This window comes from Pristiophorus japonicus, chromosome 8, assembly GCF_044704955.1.
Source record: "Pristiophorus japonicus isolate sPriJap1 chromosome 8, sPriJap1.hap1, whole genome shotgun sequence".
Taxonomy (NCBI): domain Eukaryota; kingdom Metazoa; phylum Chordata; class Chondrichthyes; family Pristiophoridae; genus Pristiophorus; species Pristiophorus japonicus.
In genome coordinates this window covers 156,797,715-156,817,108 of record NC_091984.1, presented here as the reverse complement: position 1 = coordinate 156,817,108, position 19,394 = coordinate 156,797,715, and positions in this window count along the sequence as shown.

Here is a 19,394-nt window from a genome sequence, read left to right as displayed (position 1 = left end):
GGTGAAGGTTCTCCCACAGTGCTGTCAGTCTGTGTGGTGAAGGGTCTCCCACAGTGTTGTCAGTGTGTATGGTGAAGCGACTCCCACAGTGCTGTCAGTCCGTGTGGTGATGGGTCTCCCACAGTGCTGTCCTTGTGGTGAAGGGTCTCCCACAGTTCTGTCAGTCTGTGTGGTGAAGGGTCTCCCACAGTGCTGTCAGTCCGTGTGGTGATGGGTCTCCCACAGTGCTCTCAGTCCTTGTGGTGAAGGATCTCCCACAGTGCTGTCAGTCCGTGTGGTGAAGGGTCTCCCACAGTGCTGTCAGTCCGTGTGGTGAATGGTCACTCACAGTGCTGTCAGTCCGTGTGGTGAAGGGTCTCCCACAGTGCTGTCAGTCCTTGTGGTGAAGGATCTCCCACAGTGCTGTCAGTCCGTGTGGTGAAGGGTCTCCCACAGTGTTGTCAGTGTGTATGGTGAAGCGACTCCCACAGTGCTGTCAGTCCGTGTGGTGATGGGTCTCCCACAGTGCTGTCCTTGTGGTGAAGGGTCTCCCACAGTTCTGTCAGTCTGTGTGGTGAAGGGTCTCCCACAGTGCTGTCAGTCCGTGTGGTGATGGGTCTCCCACAGTGCTCTCAGTCCGTGTGGTGAATGGTCTCCCACAGTGCTGTCCTTGTGGTGAAGGGTCTCCCACAGTGCTGTCCGTACGTGTGGTGAAGGGCTCCCACAGTGCTGTCCGTGTGTTGAAGGGTCTCACACAGTTCTGTCAGTCTGTGTGGTGAAGGGTCTTACACAGTGCTGTCAGTCCGTTTGGTGAAGGGTCTCCCTCAGTGCTCTCAGTCCGTGTGATGAAGGGACTCCCACAGTGCTGTCAGTCCAAGTGGTGAAGGGTCTCCCACAGTGCTGTCAGTCCGTGTGTTGAAGGCTCGCCCACAGTGCTGTCAGTCCGTGTGGTGAAGTGTCTCCCACAGTGCTGTCAGTCTGTGTGGTGAAGGGTCTCCCACAGTGCTGTCCGTGTGTTGATGGCTCTCCCACAGTGCTGTCCGTGTGGAGAAGGGACTCCCACAGTGCTGTCAGTGTGTTGAAGGGATTCCACTGTGCTGTCTGTCCTTGTGGTGAAGGCACTCCCACAGTGCTGTCAGTGTGTTGAAGGGACTCCCACTGTGCTGTCTGTCCTTGTGGTGAAGGGTCTCCCACAGTGCTGTCAGCCCGTCTGGTGAAGGGACTCCCACAGTGCTAGTGCTGTCAGTCTGTATGGTGAAGGGACTCCCACAGTGCTGTCAGTCCGTGTGGTGATGGGTCTCCCACAGTGCTGTCAGTCCGTGTGGTGATGGGTCTCCCACAGTGCTGTCAATCCGTGTGGTGATGGGTCTCCCACAGTGCTGTCCTTGTGGTGAAGGGTCTCCCACAGTGCTGTCCGTACGTGTGGTGAATTGTCTCCCACAGTGCTGTCAGTCCGTGTGGTGAAGGTACTCCCACAGTGCTGTCCGTGTGGTGAAGGGACTTCCACAGTGCTGTCAGTCCATGTGTTGAAGGGTTTCCCACATTGCTGTCAGTCCCTGTGGTGAAGGATCTCCCACAGTGCTGTCATCCGTGTGGTGAATGTGCTCCCACAGTGCTGTCCGTGTGTTGATGGCTCTCCCACAGTGCTGTCCGTGTGGAGAAGGGACTCCCACCGTGCTGTCAGTGTGTTGAAGGGATTCCACTGTGCTGTCTGTCCTTGTGGTGAAGGCACTCCCACAGTGCTGTCACTGTGTTGAAGGGACTCCCACTGTGCTGTCTGTCCTTGTGGTGAAGGGTCTCCCACAGTGCTGTCATTACGGGTGATGAAGGGTCTCCCACAGTGCTGTCAGTCCGTGTGGTGAAGGGACTCCCACAGTGCTGTCAGTCTGTGTGGTGAAAGGTCTCCCACAGTGCTGTCAGTCCGTGTGGTGAAGGGACTCCCACAGTGCTGTCAGTCTGTGTGGTGAAGGGTCTCCCACAGTGCTGTCAGTCCGTGTGGTGAATGGTCACTCACAGTGCTGTCAGTCCGTGTGGTGAAGGATCTCCCACAGTGCTGTCAGTCCGTGTGGTGAAGGATCTCCCACAGTGCTGTCAGTCCGTGTGGTGAAGGATCTCCCACAGTGCTGTCAGTCCGTGTGGTGAATGGTCACTCACAGTGCTGTCAGTCCGTGTGGTGAAGGGTCTCCCACAGTGCTGTCAGTCCGTGTGGTGAATGGTCACTCACAGTGCTGTCAGTCCGTGTGGTGAAGGATCTCCCACAGTGCTGTCAGTCCGTCTGGTGAAGGGACTCCCACAGTGCTGTCAGTCCGTGTGGTGAAGGGACTCCCACAGTGCTGTCAGTCCGTGTGGTGATGGGTCTCCCACAGTGCTGTCAGTCCGTGTGGTGATGGGTCTCCCACAGTGCTCTCAGTCCGTGTGGTGAATGGTCTTCCACAGTGCTGTCCTTGTGGTGAAGGGTCTCCCACAGTGCTGTCAGTCCGTGTGGTGAATGGTCACTCACAGTGCTGTCCGTACGTGTGGTGTAGGGCTCCCACAGTGCTGTCCGTGTGTTGAAGGGTCTCCCACAGTGCTGTCAGTCCGTGTGGTGAAGGATCTCCCACAGTGCTGTCAGTCCGTGTTGTGAAGGGTCTCCCACAGTGCTGTCAGTCCGTGTGGTGAATGGTCACTCACAGTGCTGTCAGTCCGTGTGGTGAAGGGTCTCCCACAGTGCTGTCAGTCCTTGTGGTGAAGGATCTCCCACAGTGCTGTCAGTCCGTGGTGAAGGGTCTCCCACAGTGTTGTCAGTGTGTATGGTGAAGCGACTCCCACAGTGCTGTCAGTCCGTGTGGTGATGGGTCTCCCACAGTGCTGTCCTTGTGGTGAAGGGTCTCCCACAGTTCTGTCAGTCTGTGTGGTGAAGGGTCTCCCACAGTGCTGTCAGTCCGTGTGGTGATGGGTCTCCCACAGTGCTCTCAGTCCGTGTGGTGAATGGTCTCCCACAGTGCTGTCCTTGTGGTGAAGGGTCTCCCACAGTGCTGTCCGTACGTGTGGTGAAGGGCTCCCACAGTGCTGTCCGTGTGTTGAAGGGTCTCACACAGTTCTGTCAGTCTGTGTGGTGAAGGGTCTTACACAGTGCTGTCAGTCCGTTTGGTGAAGGGTCTCCCTCAGTGCTCTCAGTCCGTGTGATGAAGGGACTCCCACAGTGCTGTCAGTCCAAGTGGTGAAGGGTCTCCCACAGTGCTGTCAGTCCGTGTGTTGAAGGCTCGCCCACAGTGCTGTCAGTCCGTGTGGTGAAGTGTCTCCCACAGTGCTGTCAGTCTGTGTGGTGAAGGGTCTCCCACAGTGCTGTCCGTGTGTTGATGGCTCTCCCACAGTGCTGTCCGTGTGGAGAAGGGACTCCCACAGTGCTGTCAGTGTGTTGAAGGGATTCCACTGTGCTGTCTGTCCTTGTGGTGAAGGCACTCCCACAGTGCTGTCAGTGTGTTGAAGGGACTCCCACTGTGCTGTCTGTCCTTGTGGTGAAGGGTCTCCCACAGTGCTGTCATTACGGGTGATGAAGGGTCTCCCACAGTGCTGTCAGTCCGTGTGGTGAAGGGATTCCCACAGTGCTGTCAGTCTGTGTGGTGAAGGGTCTCCCACAGTGCTGTCAGTCCGTGTGGTGAAGGGACTCCCACAGTGCTGTCAGTCTGTGTGGTGAAGGTTCTCCCAAAATGCTGTCAGTCCGTGTGGTGAAGGTTCTCCCACAGTGCTGTCAGTCTGTGTGGTGAAGCTTCTCCCACAGTGCTGTCAGTCCGTTTGATAAAGGGCCTCCCACAGTGCTGTCAGTCCGTGTAGTGAATGTTCTCCCACATTGCTGTCAGTCCGTGTTGTGAAGGGTCTCCCACAGTGCTGTCAGTCCGTGTGGTGAATGGTCACTCACAGTGCTGTCAGTCCGTGTGGTGAAGGGTCTCCCACAGTGCTGTCAGTCCGTGTGGTGAATGGTCACTCACAGTGCTGTCAGTCCGTGTGGTGAAGGATCTCCCACAGTGCTGTCAGTCCGTGTGGTGAAGGGTCTCCCACAGTGCTGTCAGTCCGTGTGGTGAAGGGACTCCCACAGTGCTGTCCGTGTGGTGAAGGGACTTCCACAGTGCTGTCAGTCCATGTGGTGAAGGGTCTTCCACAGTGCTGTCAGTCCATGTGTTGAAGGGTTTCCCACATTGCTGTCAGTCCCTGTGGTGAAGGGTCTCCAACAGTGCTGTCTGTCCGTGTGGTGAAGGGTCTCCCACAGTGCTGTCAGTCCGTGTGGTGAAGGGTCTCCAACAGTGCTGTCAGTCCCTGTGGTGAAGGGTCTCCCACAGTGCTGTCCGTGTGGTGAAGGGACTTCCACAGTGCTGTCAGTCCATGTGGTGAAGGGACTTCCACAGTGCTGTCAGTCCATGTGTTGAAGGGTTTCCCACATTGCTGTCAGTCCCTGTGGTGAAGGGTCTCCCACAGTGCTGTCAGTCCGTGTGGTGAAGGTGCTCCCACAGTGCAGTTCGTGTGGTGAAGGGACTCCCACATTGCTGTCAGTCCGTGTGGTGAAGGGTCTCCCACAGTGCTGTCAGTCCGTGTGGTGAAGGTACTCCCACAGTGCTGTCCGTGTGGTGAAGGGACTTCCACAGTGCAGTCAGTCCATGTGTTGAAGGGTTTCCCACATTGCTGTCAGTCCCTGTGGTGAAGGGTCTCCCACAGTGCTGTCAGTCCGTGTGGTGAAGGTGCTCCCACAGTGCAGTTCGTGTGGTGAAGGGACTCCCACATTGCTGTCAGTCCGTGTTGTGAAAGGTCTCCCACAGTGCTGTCAGTCCGTGTGGTGAAGGGTCCTCCCACAGTGCTGTCAGTCCGTGTGGTGAAGGGACTCCCACAGTGCTGTCATTCCCTGTGGTGAAGTGTCTCCCACAGTGCTGTCCGTGTGTTGAAGGGTCTCCCACAGTGCTGTCAGTCGGTGTGGTGAAGGGACTCCCACAGTGCTGTCAGTCCGTGTGGTGAAGGGACACCCACAGTGCTGTCAGTCCATGTGGTGAAGGGACTCCCACAGTGCTGTCAGTCCGTGTGGTGAAGGGTCTCCCACAGTGCTGTCAGTCTGTGTGGTGAAGGGTCTCCCACAGTGCAAATAGTCCGTGTGTTGAAGGCTCGCCCACAGTGCTGTCCGTGTGGTGAAGGGTCTCCCACAGTGCTGTCAGTCTGTGTGGCGAAGGGTCTCCCACATTGCTGTCAGTCTGTGTGGTGAAGGGTCTCCCACAGTGCTGTCCGTGTGTTGATGGCTCTCCCACAGTGCTGTGCGTGTCGGTGAAGGGACTCCCACAGTGCTGTCAGTGTGTTGAAGGGACTCCCACTGTGCTGTCTGTCCTTGTGGTGAATGGACGTCCACAGTGCTGTCAGTGTGTTGAAGGGACTCCCACTGTGCTGTCTGTCCTTGTGGTGAATGGACGTCCACAGTGCTGTCAGTGTGTTGAATGGTCTCCCACAGTGCTGTCACTGCGGGTGATGAAGGGTCTCCCACAGTGCTGTCAGTCCGTTTGGTGAAGGATCTCCCACAGTGATGTCAGTCTGTGTGGTGAAGGTTCTCCCAAAATGCTGTCAGTCCGTGTGGTGAAGGTTCTCCCACATTGCTCTCAGTCTGTGTGGTGAAGGGACTCCCACAGTGCTGTCAGTCCGTGTTGTGAAGGGTCTCCCACAGTGCTGTCAGTCCGTGTGGTGAATGGGCACTCACAGTGCTGTCATTCCGTGTGGTGAAGGGTCTCCCACAGTGCTGTCAGTCCGTGTGGTGAATGGTCACTCACAGTACTGTCAGTCCGTGTGGTGAATGGTCACTCACAGTGCTGTCAGTCCGTGTGGTGAAGGATCTCCCACAGTGCTGTCAGTCCTTGTGGTGAACGATCTCCCACAGTGCTGTCAGTCGGTGTGGTGAAGCGACTCCCACAGTGCTGTCAGTCCGTGTGGTGATGGGTCTCCCACAGTGCTGTCAGTCCGTGTGGTGATGGGTCTCCCACAGTGCTGTCAGTCCGTGTGGTGATGGGTCTCCCACAGTGCTGTCCTTGTGGTGAAGGGTCTCCCACAGTGCTGTCCGGACGTGTGGTGAATGACTCCATCAGTGCTGTCCGTGTGGTGAATTGTCTCCCACAGTTCTGTCAGTCCGTGTGGTGAAGGGTCTCCCACAGTGCTGTCAGCCCGTGTGGTGAAGGTACTCCCACAGTGCTGTCAGTCCGTGTGGTGAAGGGTCTCCAACAGTGCTGTCAGTCCATCTGGTGAAGGGACTCCCACAGTGCTGTCAGTCTGTGTGGTGAAGTGTCTCCCACAGTGCAAATAGTCCGTGTGTTGAAGGCTCGCCCACAGTGCTGTCCGTGTGGTGAAGTGTCTCCCACAGTGCTGTCAGTCTGTGTGGCGAAGGGTCTCCCACATTGCTGTCAGTCTGTGTGGTGAAAGGTCTCCCACAGTGCTGTCCGTGTGTTGATGGCTCTCCCACAGTGCTGTCCGTGTGGTGAAGGGACTCCCACAGTGCTGTCAGTGTGTTGAAGGGACTCCCACTCTGCTGTCTGTCCTTGTGGTGAAGGGACTCCCACAGTGCTGTCAGTGTGTTGAAGGGACTCCCACTGTGCTGTCTGTCCTTGTGGTGAATGGACTCCCACAGTGCTGTCAGTGTGTTGAAGTGACTCCCACTGTGCTGTCTGTCCTTGTGGTGAAGGATCTCCCACAGTGCTGTCAGTCCGTGTGGTGAAGGGTCTCCCACAGTGTTGTCAGTCTGTATGGTGAAGCGACTCCCACAGTGCTGTCAGTCCGTGTGGTGATGGGTCTCCCACAGTGCTGTCAGTCCGTGTGGTGATGGGATTCCCACAGTGCTGTCAGTCTATGTGGTGAAGGGTCTCCCACAGTGCTGTCCGTACGTGTGGTGAAGGGCTCCATCACTGCTGTCCGTGTGGTGAATTGTCTCCCACAGTTCTGTCAGTCTGTGTGGTGAAGGGTCTTACACAGTGCTGTCAGTCCGTTTGGTGAAGGGTCTCCCTCAGTGCTCTCAGTCCGTGTGTTGAAGGCTCGCCCACAGTGCTGTCAGTCCGTGTGGTGAAGTGTCTCCCACAGTGCTGTCAGTCTGTGTGGCGAAGGGTCTCCCACAGTGCTGTCAGTCCGTGTGTTGAAGGCTCGCCCACAGTGCTGTCAGTCCGTGTGGTGAAGTGTCTCCCACAGTGCTGTCAGTCTGTGTGGCGAAGGGTCTCCCACATTGCTGTCAGTCTGTGTGGTGAAGGGTCTCCCACAGTGCTGTCCGTGTGTTGATGGCTCTCCCACAGTGCTGTCCGTGTGGAGAAGGGACTCCCACAGTGCTGTCAGTGTGTTGAAGGGATTCCACTGTGCTGTCTGTCCTTGTGGTGAAGGGACACCCACAGTGCTGTCAGTCTGTTGAAGGGACTCCCAATGTGCTGTCTGTCCTTGTGGTGAAGGGTCTCCCACAGTGCTGTCATTACGGGTGATGAAGGGTCTCCCACAGTGCTGTCATCCGTGTGGTGAAGGGATTCCCACAGTGCTGTCAGTCTGTGTGGTGAAGGGTCTCCCACAGTGCTGTCAGTCCGTGTGCTGAAGGGACTCCAACAGTGCTGTCAGTCTGTGTGGTGAAGGGGGTTCTCCCAAAATGCTGTCAGTCCGTGTGGTGAAGGTTCTCTCACAGTGCTGTCAGTCTGTGTGGTGAAGGTTCTCCCACAGTGCTGTCAGTCTGTGTGGTGAAGGGTCTCCCACAATGCTGTCAGTCCGTTTGATAAAGGGCCTCCCACAGTGCTGTCAGTCCGTGTAGTGAATGTTCTCCCACATTGCTGTCAGTCCGTGTGGTGAAGGGTCTCCCACAGTGCTGTCAGTCCGTGTGGTGAATGGTCACTCACAGTGCTGTCAGTCCGTGTGGTGAAGGATCTCCCACAGTGCTGTCAGTCCGTGTGGTGAAGGATCTCCCACAGTGCTGTCAGTCCGTGTGGTGAAGGATCTCCCACAGTGCTGTCAGTCCGTCTGGTGAAGGGACTCCCACAGTGCGAGTGCTGTCAGTCTGTATGGTGAAGGGACTCCCACAGTGCTGTCAGTCCGTGTGGTGATGGGTCTCCCACAGTGCTGTCGGTCCGTGTGGTAATGGGTCTCCCACAGTGCTGTCCTTGTGGTGAAGGGTCTCCCACAGTGCTGTCTGTACGTGTGGTGAAGGGCTCCCACAGTGCTGTCCGTGTGGTGACTTGTCTCCCACAGTTCTGTCAGTCTGTGTGGTGAAGGGTCTCCCACAGTGCTGTCAGTCCGTGTGGTGATGGGTCTCCCACAGTGCTCTCAGTCCGTGTGGTGAATGGTCTCCCACAGTGCTGTCCTTGTGGTGAAGGGTCTCCCACAGTGCTGTCCGTACGTGTGGTGAAGGGCTCCCACAGTGCTGTCCGTGTGTTGAAGTGTCTCCCACAGTTATGTCAGTCTGTGTGGTGAAGGGTCTTCCACAGTGCTGTCAGTCCGTTTGGTGAAGGGTCTCCCTCAGTGCTCTCAGTCCGTGTGATGAAGGGACTCCCACAGTGCTGTCAGTCCGAGTGGTGAAGGGTCTCCCACAGTGCTGTCGGTCCGTGTGTTGAAGGCTCTCCCACAGTGCTGTCAGTCCGTGTGGTGAAGGGTCTCCCACAGTGCTGTCTGTCCGTGTGTTGAAGGGTTTCCCACATTGCTGTCAGTCCGTGTGGTGAAGGGTCTCCCACAGTGCTGTCTGTCCGTGTGGTGAAGGGTCTCCCACAGTGCTGTCAGTCCGTGTGGTGAAGGGTCTCCAACAGTGCTGTCAGTCCCTGTGGTGAAGGTACTCCCACAGTGCTGTCCGTGTGGTGAAGGGACTTCCACAGTGCTGTCAGTCAATGTGGTGAAGGGACTTCCACAGTGCTGTCAGTCCATGTGTTGAAGGGTTTCCCACATTGCTGTCAGTCCGTGTGGTGAAGTGTCTCCCACAGTGCTGTCAGTCTGTGTGGCGAAGGGTCTCCCACATTGCTGTCAGTCTGTGTGGTGAATGGTCTCCCACAGTGCTGTCCGTGTGTTGATGGCTCTCCCACAGTGCTGTCCGTGTGGTGAAGGGACTCCCACAGTGCTGTCAGTGTTTGAAGGGACTTCCACTGTGCTCTCTGTCCTTGTGGTGAAGGTACTCCCACAGTGCTGTCAGTGTGTTGAAGGGACTCCCACTGTGCTGTCTGTCCTTGTGGTGAAGGGTCTCCCACAGTGCTGTCACTACGGGTGATGAAGGGTCTCCCACAGTGCTGTCAGTCCGTGTGGTGAAGGATCTCCCACAGTGCTGTCAGTCCGTGTGGTGAAGGGTCTCCCACAGTGCTGTCAGTCCGTGTGGTGAAGGGTCTCCCACATTGCTGTCAGTCCGTGTGGTGAAGGGACTCCCACAGTGCTGTCAGTCCGTGTGGTGAAGGGACTCCCACAGTGCTGTCAGTCCGTGTGGTGAAGGGTCTCCCACAGTGCTGTCAGCCCGTGTGGTGAAGGTACTCCCAAAGTGCTGTCAGTCCGTGTGGTGAAGGGTCTCCCACAGTGCTGTCAGTCTGTTTGGCGAAGGGTCTCCCACATTGCTGTCAGTCTGTGTGGTGAAGGGTCTCCCACAGTGCTGGCAGTCTGTGTGCTGAAGGGTCTCCCACAGTGCTGTCCGTGTGTTGATGGCTCTCCCACAGTGCTGTCCGTGTGGTGAAGGGACTCCCACAGTGCTGTCAGTGTGTTGAAGGGACTCCCACTGTGCTCTCTGTCCTTGTGGTGAAGGTACTCCCACAGTGCTGTCAGTGTGTTGAAGGAACTCCCACTGTGCTGTCTGTCCTTGTGGTGAATGGACGCTCACAGTGCTGTCAGTGTGTTGAAGGGACTCCCACTGTGCTGTCTGTCCTTGTGGTGAAGGGTCTCCCACAATGCTGTCACTACGGGTGATGAAGGGTCTCCCACAGTGCTGTCAGTCCGTGTGGTGAAGGATCTCCCACTGTGCTGTCTGTCCTTGTGGTGAAGGGTCTCCCACAATGCTGTCACTACGGGTGATGAAGGGTCTCCCACAGTGCTGTCAGTCCGTGTGGTGAAGGTACTCCCACAGTGAAGTCAGTCTGTGTGGTGAAGGTTCTCCCAAAATATTGTCAGTCCGTGTGGTGAAGGTTCTCCCACCGTGCTGTCAGTCTGTGTGATGAAGGGACTCCCACAGTGCGGTCAGTCCGTTTGATGAAGGGCCTCCCACAGTGCTGTCAGTCCGTGTAGTGAATGTTCTCCCACAGTGCTGTCAGTCCGTGTTGTGAAGGGTCTCCCACAGTGCTGTCAGTCCCTGTGGTGAATGGTCACTCACAGTACTGTCAGTCCGTGTGGTGAATGGTCACTCACAGTGCTGTCAGTCCGTGTGGTGAAGGATCTCCCACAGTGCTGTCAGTCCTTGTGGTGAAGGATCTCCCACAGTGCTGTCAGTCCGTGTTGTGAAGGGTCTCCCACAGTGCTGTCAGTCCGTGTGGTGAATGGTCACTCACAGTGCTGTCAGTCCGTGTGGTGAAGGGTCTCCCACAGTGCTGTCAGTCCGTGTGGTGAATGGTCACTCACAGTGTTGTCAGTCTGTATGGTGAAGCGACTCCCACAGTGCTGTCAGTCCGTGTGGTGATGGGTCTCCCACAGTGCTGTCAGTCCGTGTGGTGATGGGTCTCCCACAGTGCTGTCAGTCCGTTTGGTGAAGGGCTCCATCAGTGCTGTCCGTGTGGTGAATTGTCTCCCACAGTTCTGTCAGTCTGTGTGGTGAAGGGTCTCCCACAGTGCTGTCAATCCGTGTGGTGATGGGTCTCCCACAGTGCTCTCAGTCCGTGTGGTGAATGGTCTCCCACAGTGCTGTCCTTGTTGTGAAGGGTCTCCCACAGTGCTGTCCGTACGTGTGGTGAAGGGCTCCCACAGTGCTGTCCGTGTGTTGAAGGGTCTCCCACAGTTCTGTCAGTCTGTGTGGTGAAGGGTCGTACACAGTGCTGTCAGTCCGTTTGGTGAAGGGTCTCCCTCAGTGCTCTCAGTCCGTGTGATGAAGGGACTCCCACAGTGCTGTCAGTCCGAGTGGTGAAGGGTCTCCCACAGTGCTGTCAGTCCGTGTGTTGAAGGCTCGCCCACAGTGCTGTCAGTCCGTGTGGTGAAGTGTCTCCCACAGTGCTGTCAGTCTGTGTGGTGAAGGGTCTCCCACAGTGCTGTCCGTGTGTTGATGGCTCTCCCACAGTGCTGTCCGTGTGGAGAAGGGACTCCCACAGTGCTGTCAGTGTGTTGAAGGGATTCCACTGTGCTGTCTGTCCTTGTGGTGAAGGCACTCCCACAGTGCTGTCAGTGTGTTGAAGGGACTCCCACTGTGCTGTCTGTCCTTGTGGTGAAGGGTCTCCCACAGTGCTGTCATTACGGGTGATGAAGGGTCTCCCACAGTGCTGTCAGTCCGTGTGGTGAAGGGATTCCCACAGTGCTGTCAGTCTGTGTGGTGAAGGGTCTCCCACAGTGCTGTCAGTCCGTGTGGTGAAGGGACTCCCACAGTGCTGTCAGTCTGTGTGGTGAAGGTTCTCCCAAAATGCTGTCAGTCCGTGTGGTGAAGGTTCTCGCACAGTGCTGTCAGTCTGTGTGGTGAAGCTTCTCCCACAGTGCTGTCAGTCCGTTTGATAAAGGGCCTCCCACAGTGCTGTCAGTCCGTGTAGTGAATGTTCTCCCACATTGCTGTCAGTCCGTGTTGTGAAGGGTCTCCCACAGTGCTGTCAGTCCGTGTGGTGAATGGTCACTCACAGTGCTGTCAGTCCGTGTGGTGAAGGGTCTCCCACAGTGCTGTCAGTCCGTGTGGTGAATGGTCACTCACAGTGCTGTCAGTCCGTGTGGTGAAGGATCTCCCACAGTGCTGTCAGTCCGTGTGGTGAAGGGTCTCCCACAGTGCTGTCAGTCCGTGTGGTGAAGGGACTCCCACAGTGCTGTCCGTGTGGTGAAGGGACTTCCACAGTGCTGTCAGTCCATGTGGTGAAGGGTCTTCCACAGTGCTGTCAGTCCATGTGTTGAAGGGTTTCCCACATTGCTGTCAGTCCCTGTGGTGAAGGGTCTCCAACAGTGCTGTCTGTCCGTGTGGTGAAGGGTCTCCCACAGTGATGTCAGTCCGTGTGGTGAAGGGTCTCCAACAGTGCTGTCAGTCCCTGTGGTGAAGGGTCTCCCACAGTGCTGTCCGTGTGGTGAAGGGACTTCCACAGTGCTGTCAGTCCATGTGGTGAAGGGACTTCCACAGTGCTGTCAGTCCATGTGTTGAAGGGTTTCCCACATTGCTGTCAGTCCCTGTGGTGAAGGGTCTCCCACAGTGCTGTCAGTCCGTGTGGTGAATGGTCACTCACAGTGCTGTCAGTCCGTGTGGTGAAGGTGCTCCCACAGTGCAGTTCGTGTGGTGAAGGGACTCCCACATTGCTGTCAGTCCGTGTGGTGAAGGGTCTCCCACAGTGCTGTCAGTCCGTGTGGTGAAGGTACTCCCACAGTGCTGTCCGTGTGGTGAAGGGACTTCCACAGTGCAGTCAGTCCATGTGTTGAAGGGTTTCCCACATTGCTGTCAGTCCCTGTGGTGAAGGGTCTCCCACAGTGCTGTCAGTCCGTGTGGTGAAGGTGCTCCCACAGTGCAGTTCGTGTGGTGAAGGGACTCCCACATTGCTGTCAGTCCGTGTTGTGAAGGGTCTCCCACAGTGCTGTCAGTCCGTGTGGTGAAGGGTCCTCCCACAGTGCTGTCAGTCCGTGTGGTGAAGGGTCTCCCACAGTGCTGTCAGTCCGTGTGGTGAAGGGTCCTCCCACAGTGCTGTCAGTCCGTGTGGTGAAGTGTCTCCCACAGTGCTGTCCGTGTGTTGAAGGGTCTCCCACAGTGCTGTCAGTCGGTGTGGTGAAGGGACTCCCACAGTGCTGTCAGTCCGTGTGGTGAAGGGACACCCACAGTGCTGTCAGTCCATGTGGTGAAGGGACTCCCACAGTGCTGTCAGTCCGTGTGGTGAAGGGTCTCCCACAGTGCTGTCAGCCCGTGTGGTGAAGGGTCTCCCACAGTGCAAATAGTCCGTGTGTTGAAGGCTCGCCCACAGTGCTGTCCGTGTGGTGAAGGGTCTCCCACAGTGCTGTCAGTCTGTGTGGCGAAGGGTCTCCCACATTGCTGTCAGTCTGTGTGGTGAAGGGTCTCCCACAGTGCTGTCCGTGTGTTGATGGCTCTCCCACAGTGCTGTGCGTGTCGGTGAAGGGACTCCCACAGTGCTGTCAGTGTGTTGAAGGGACTCCCACTGTGCTGTCTGTCCTTGTGGTGAATGGACGTCCACAGTGCTGTCAGTGTGTTGAATGGTCTCCCACAGTGCTGTCACTGCGGGTGATGAAGGGTCTCCCACAGTGCTGTCAGTCCGTTTGGTGAAGGATCTCCCACAGTGCTGTCAGTCCGTGTGGTGAAGGTACTCCCACAGTGATGTCAGTCTGTGTGGTGAAGGTTCTCCCAAAATGCTGTCAGTCCGTGTGGTGAAGGTTCTCCCACATTGCTCTCAGTCTGTGTGGTGAAGGGACTCCCACAGTGCTGTCAGTCCGTGTTGTGAAGGGTCTCCCACAGTGCTGTCAGTCCGTGTGGTGAATGGTCACTCACAGTGCTGTCATTCCGTGTGGTGAAGGGTCTCCCACAGTGCTGTCAGTCCGTGTGGTGAATGGTCACTCACAGTACTGTCAGTCCGTGTGGTGAATGGTCACTCACAGTGCTGTCAGTCCGTGTGGTGAAGGATCTCCCACAGTGCTGTCAGTCCTTGTGGTGAACGATCTCCCACAGTGCTGTCAGTCGGTGTGGTGAAGCGACTCCCACAGTGCTGTCAGTCCGTGTGGTGATGGGTCTCCCACAGTGCTGTCAGTCCGTGTGGTGATGGGTCTCCCACAGTGCTGTCAGTCCGTGTGGTGATGGGTCTCCCACAGTGCTGTCCTTGTGGTGAAGGGTCTCCCACAGTGCTGTCCGGACGTGTGGTGAATGACTCCATCAGTGCTGTCCGTGTGGTGAATTGTCTCCCACAGTTCTGTCAGTCCGTGTGGTGAAGGGTCTCCCACAGTGCTGTCAGCCCGTGTGGTGAAGGTACTCCCACAGTGCTGTCAGTCCGTGTGGTGAAGGGTCTCCAACAGTGCTGTCAGTCCATCTGGTGAAGGGACTCCCACAGTGCTGTCAGTCTGTGTGGTGAAGTGTCTCCCACAGTGCAAATAGTCCGTGTGTTGAAGGCTCGCCCACAGTGCTGTCCGTGTGGTGAAGTGTCTCCCACAGTGCTGTCAGTCTGTGTGGCGAAGGGTCTCCCACATTGCTGTCAGTCTGTGTGGTGAAAGGTCTCCCACAGTGCTGTCCGTGTGTTGATGGCTCTCCCACAGTGCTGTCCGTGTGGTGAAGGGACTCCCACAGTGCTGTCAGTGTGTTGAAGGGACTCCCACTCTGCTGTCTGTCCTTGTGGTGAAGGGACTCCCACAGTGCTGTCAGTGTGTTGAAGGGACTCCCACTGTGCTGTCTGTCCTTGTGGTGAATGGACTCCCACAGTGCTGTCAGTGTGTTGAAGTGACTCCCACTGTGCTGTCTGTCCTTGTGGTGAAGGATCTCCCACAGTGCTGTCAGTCCGTGTGGTGAAGGGTCTCCCACAGTGTTGTCAGTCTGTATGGTGAAGCGACTCCCACAGTGCTGTCAGTCCGTGTGGTGATGGGTCTCCCACAGTGCTGTCAGTCCGTGTGGTGATGGGATTCCCACAGTGCTGTCAGTCTATGTGGTGAAGGGTCTCCCACAGTGCTGTCCGTACGTGTGGTGAAGGGCTCCATCACTGCTGTCCGTGTGGTGAATTGTCTCCCACAGTTCTGTCAGTCTGTGTGGTGAAGGGTCTTACACAGTGCTGTCAGTCCGTTTGGTGAAGGGTCTCCCTCAGTGCTCTCAGTCCGTGTGTTGAAGGCTCGCCCACAGTGCTGTCAGTCCGTGTGGTGAAGTGTCTCCCACAGTGCTGTCAGTCTGTGTGGCGAAGGGTCTCCCACAGTGCTGTCAGTCCGTGTGTTGAAGGCTCGCCCACAGTGCTGTCAGTCCGTGTGGTGAAGTGTCTCCCACAGTGCTGTCAGTCTGTGTGGCGAAGGGTCTCCCACATTGCTGTCAGTCTGTGTGGTGAAGGGTCTCCCACAGTGCTGTCCGTGTGTTGATGGCTCTCCCACAGTGCTGTCCGTGTGGAGAAGGGACTCCCACAGTGCTGTCAGTGTGTTGAAGGGATTCCACTGTGCTGTCTGTCCTTGTGGTGAAGGGACACCCACAGTGCTGTCAGTGTGTTGAAGGGACTCCCAATGTGCTGTCTGTCCTTGTGGTGAAGGGTCTCCCACAGTGCTGTCATTACGGGTGATGAAGGGTCTCCCACAGTGCTGTCATCCGTGTGGTGAAGGGATTCCCACAGTGCTGTCAGTCTGTGTGGTGAAGGGTCTCCCACAGTGCTGTCAGTCCGTGTGCTGAAGGGACTCCAACAGTGCTGTCAGTCTGTGTGGTGAAGGGGGTTCTCCCAAAATGCTGTCAGTCCGTGTGGTGAAGGTTCTCTCACAGTGCTGTCAGTCTGTGTGGTGAAGGTTCTCCCACAGTGCTGTCAGTCTGTGTGGTGAAGGGTCTCCCACAATGCTGTCAGTCCGTTTGATAAAGGGCCTCCCACAGTGCTGTCAGTCCGTGTAGTGAATGTTCTCCCACATTGCTGTCAGTCCGTGTGGTGAAGGGTCTCCCACAGTGCTGTCAGTCCGTGTGGTGAATGGTCACTCACAGTGCTGTCAGTCCGTGTGGTGAAGGATCTCCCACAGTGCTGTCAGTCCGTGTGGTGAAGGATCTCCCACAGTGCTGTCAGTCCGTGTGGTGAAGGATCTCCCACAGTGCTGTCAGTCCGTCTGGTGAAGGGACTCCCACAGTGCGAGTGCTGTCAGTCTGTATGGTGAAGGGACTCCCACAGTGCTGTCAGTCCGTGTGGTGATGGGTCTCCCACAGTGCTGTCGGTCCGTGTGGTAATGGGTCTCCCACAGTGCTGTCCTTGTGGTGAAGGGTCTCCCACAGTGCTGTCTGTACGTGTGGTGAAGGGCTCCCACAGTGCTGTCCGTGTGGTGACTTGTCTCCCACAGTTCTGTCAGTCTGTGTTGTGAAGGGTCTCCCACAGTGCTGTCAGTCCGTGTGGTGATGGGTCTCCCACAGTGCTCTCAGTCCGTGTGGTGAATGGTCTCCCACAGTGCTGTCCTTGTGGTGAAGGGTCTCCCACAGTGCTGTCCGTACGTGTGGTGAAGGGCTCCCACAGTGCTGTCCGTGTGTTGAAGTGTCTCCCACAGTTATGTCAGTCTGTGTGGTGAAGGGTCTTCCACAGTGCTGTCAGTCCGTTTGGTGAAGGGTCTCCCTCAGTGCTCTCAGTCCGTGTGATGAAGGGACTCCCACAGTGCTGTCAGTCCGAGTGGTGAAGGGTCTCCCACAGTGCTGTCGGTCCGTGTGTTGAAGGCTCTCCCACAGTGCTGTCAGTCCGTGTGGTGAAGGGTCTCCCACAGTGCTGTCTGTCCGTGTGTTGAAGGGTTTCCCACATTGCTGTCAGTCCGTGTGGTGAAGGGTCTCCCACAGTGCTGTCAGTCCGTGTGGTGAAGGGTCTCCAACAGTGCTGTCTGTCCGTGTGGTGAAGGGTCTCCCACAGTGCTGTCAGTCCGTGTGGTGAAGGGTCTCCAACAGTGCTGTCAGTCCCTGTGGTGAAGGTACTCCCACAGTGCTGTCCGTGTGGTGAAGGGACTTCCACAGTGCTGTCAGTCAATGTGGTGAAGGGACTTCCACAGTGCTGTCAGTCCATGTGTTGAAGGGTTTCCCACATTGCTGTCAGTCCGTGTGGTGAAGTGTCTCCCACAGTGCTGTCAGTCTGTGTGGCGAAGGGTCTCCCACATTGCTGTCAGTCTGTGTGGTGAATGGTCTCCCACAGTGCTGTCCGTGTGTTGATGGCTCTCCCACAGTGCTGTCCGTGTGGTGAAGGGACTCCCACAGTGCTGTCAGTGTTTGAAGGGACTTCCACTGTGCTCTCTGTCCTTGTGGTGAAGGTACTCCCACAGTGCTGTCAGTGTGTTGAAGGGACTCCCACTGTGCTGTCTGTCCTTGTGGTGAAGGGTCTCCCACAGTGCTGTCACTACGGGTGATGAAGGGTCTCCCACAGTGCTGTCAGTCCGTGTGGTGAAGGATCTCCCACAGTGCTGTCAGTCCGTGTGGTGAAGGGTCTCCCACAGTGCTGTCAGTCCGTGTGGTGAAGGGTCTCCCACATTGCTGTCAGTCCGTGTGGTGAAGGGACTCCCACAGTGCTGTCAGTCCGTGTGGTGAAGGGACTCCCACAGTGCTGTCAGTCCGTGTGGTGAAGGGTCTCCCACAGTGCTGTCAGCCCGTGTGGTGAAGGTACTCCCAAAGTGCTGTCAGTCCGTGTGGTGAAGGGTCTCCCACAGTGCTGTCAGTCTGTTTGGCGAAGGGTCTCCCACATTGCTGTCAGTCTGTGTGGTGAAGGGTCTCCCACAGTGCTGGCAGTCTGTGTGCTGAAGGGTCTCCCACAGTGCTGTCCGTGTGTTGATGGCTCTCCCACAGTGCTGTCCGTGTGGTGAAGGGACTCCCACAGTGCTGTCAGTGTGTTGAAGGGACTCCCACTGTGCTCTCTGTCCTTGTGGTGAAGGTACTCCCACAGTGCTGTCAGTGTGTTGAAGGGACTCCCACTGTGCTGTCTGTCCTTGTGGTGAATGGACGCTCACAGTGCTGTCAGTGTGTTGAAGGGACTCCCACTGTGCTGTCTGTCCTTGTGGTGAAGGGTCTCCCACAATGCTGTCACTACGGGTGATGAAGGGTCTCCCACAGTGCTGTCAGTCCGTGTGGTGAAGGATCTCCCACAGTGCTGTCAGTCCGTGTGGTGAAGGTACTCCCACAGTGAAGTCAGTCTGTGTGGTGAAGGTTCTCCCAAAATATTGTCAGTCCGTGTGGTGAAGGTTCTCCCACCGTGCTGTCAGTCTGTGTGATGAAGGGACTCCCACAGTGCGGTCAGTCCGTTTGATGAAGGGCCTCCCACAGTGCTGTCAGTCCGTGTAGTGAATGTTCTCCCACAGTGCTGTCAGTCCGTGTTGTGAAGGGTCTCCCACAGTGCTGTCAGTCCCTGTGGTGAATGGTCACTCACAGTACTGTCAGTCCGTGTGGTGAATGGTCACTCACAGTGCTGTCAGTCCGTGTGGTGAAGGATCTCCCACAGTGCTGTCCGTCCTTGTGGTGAAGGATCTCCCACAGTGCTGTCAGTCCGTGTTGTGAAGGGTCTCCCACAGTGCTGTCAGTCCGTGTGGTGAATGGTCACTCACAGTGCTGTCAGTCCGTGTGGTGAAGGGTCTCCCACAGTGCTGTCAGTCCGTGTGGTGAATGGTCACTCACAGTGTTGTCAGTCTGTATGGTGAAGCGACTCCCACAGTGCTGTCAGTCCGTGTGGTGATGGGTCTCCCACAGTGCTGTCAGTCCGTGTGGTGATGGGTCTCCCACAGTGCTGTCAGTCCGTTTGGTGAAGGGCTCCATCAGTGCTGTCCGTGTGGTGAATTGTCTCCCACAGTTCTGTCAGTCTGTGTGGTGAAGGGTCTCCCACAGTGCTGTCAATCCGTGTGGTGATGGGTCTCCCACAGTGCTCTCAGTCCGTGTGGTGAATGGTCTCCCACAGTGCTGTCCTTGTTGTGAAGGGTCTCCCACAGTGCTGTCCGTACGTGTGGTGAAGGGCTCCCACAGTGCTGTCCGTGTGTTGAAGGGTCTCCCACAGTTCTGTCAGTCTGTGTGGTGAAGGGTCGTACACAGTGCTGTCAGTCCGTTTGGTGAAGGGTCTCCCTCAGTGCTCTCAGTCCGTGTGATGAAGGGACTCCCACAGTGCTGTCAGTCCGAGTGGTGAAGGGTCTCCCACAGTGCTGTCAGTCCGTGTGTTGAAGGCTCGCCCACATTGCTGTCAGTCCGTGTGGTGAAGTGTCTCCCACAGTGCTGTCAGTCTGTGTGGCGAAGGGTCTCCCACATTGCTGTCAGTCTGTGTGGTGAAGGGTCTCCCACAGTGCTGTCCGTGTGTTGATGGCTCTCCCACAGTGCTGTCCGTGTGGAGAAGGGACTCCCACAGTGCTGTCAGTGTGTTGAAGGGATTCCACTGTGCTGTCTGTCCATGTGGTGAAGGGTCTTCCACAGTGCTGTCAGTCCATGTGTTGAAGGGAATCCCACTGTGCTGTCAGTCAGTGTGGTGAAGGGTCTCCAACAGTGCTGTCAGTCCCTGTGGTGAAGGTACTCCCACAGTGCTGTCCGTGTGGTGAAGGGACTTCCACAGTGCTGTCAGTCCATGTGGTGAAGGGACTTCAACAGTGCTGTCAGTCCATGTGTTGAAGGGTTTCCCACATTGCTGTCAGTCCCTGTGGTGAAGGGTCTCCCACAGTGCTGTCAGTCCGTGTGGTGA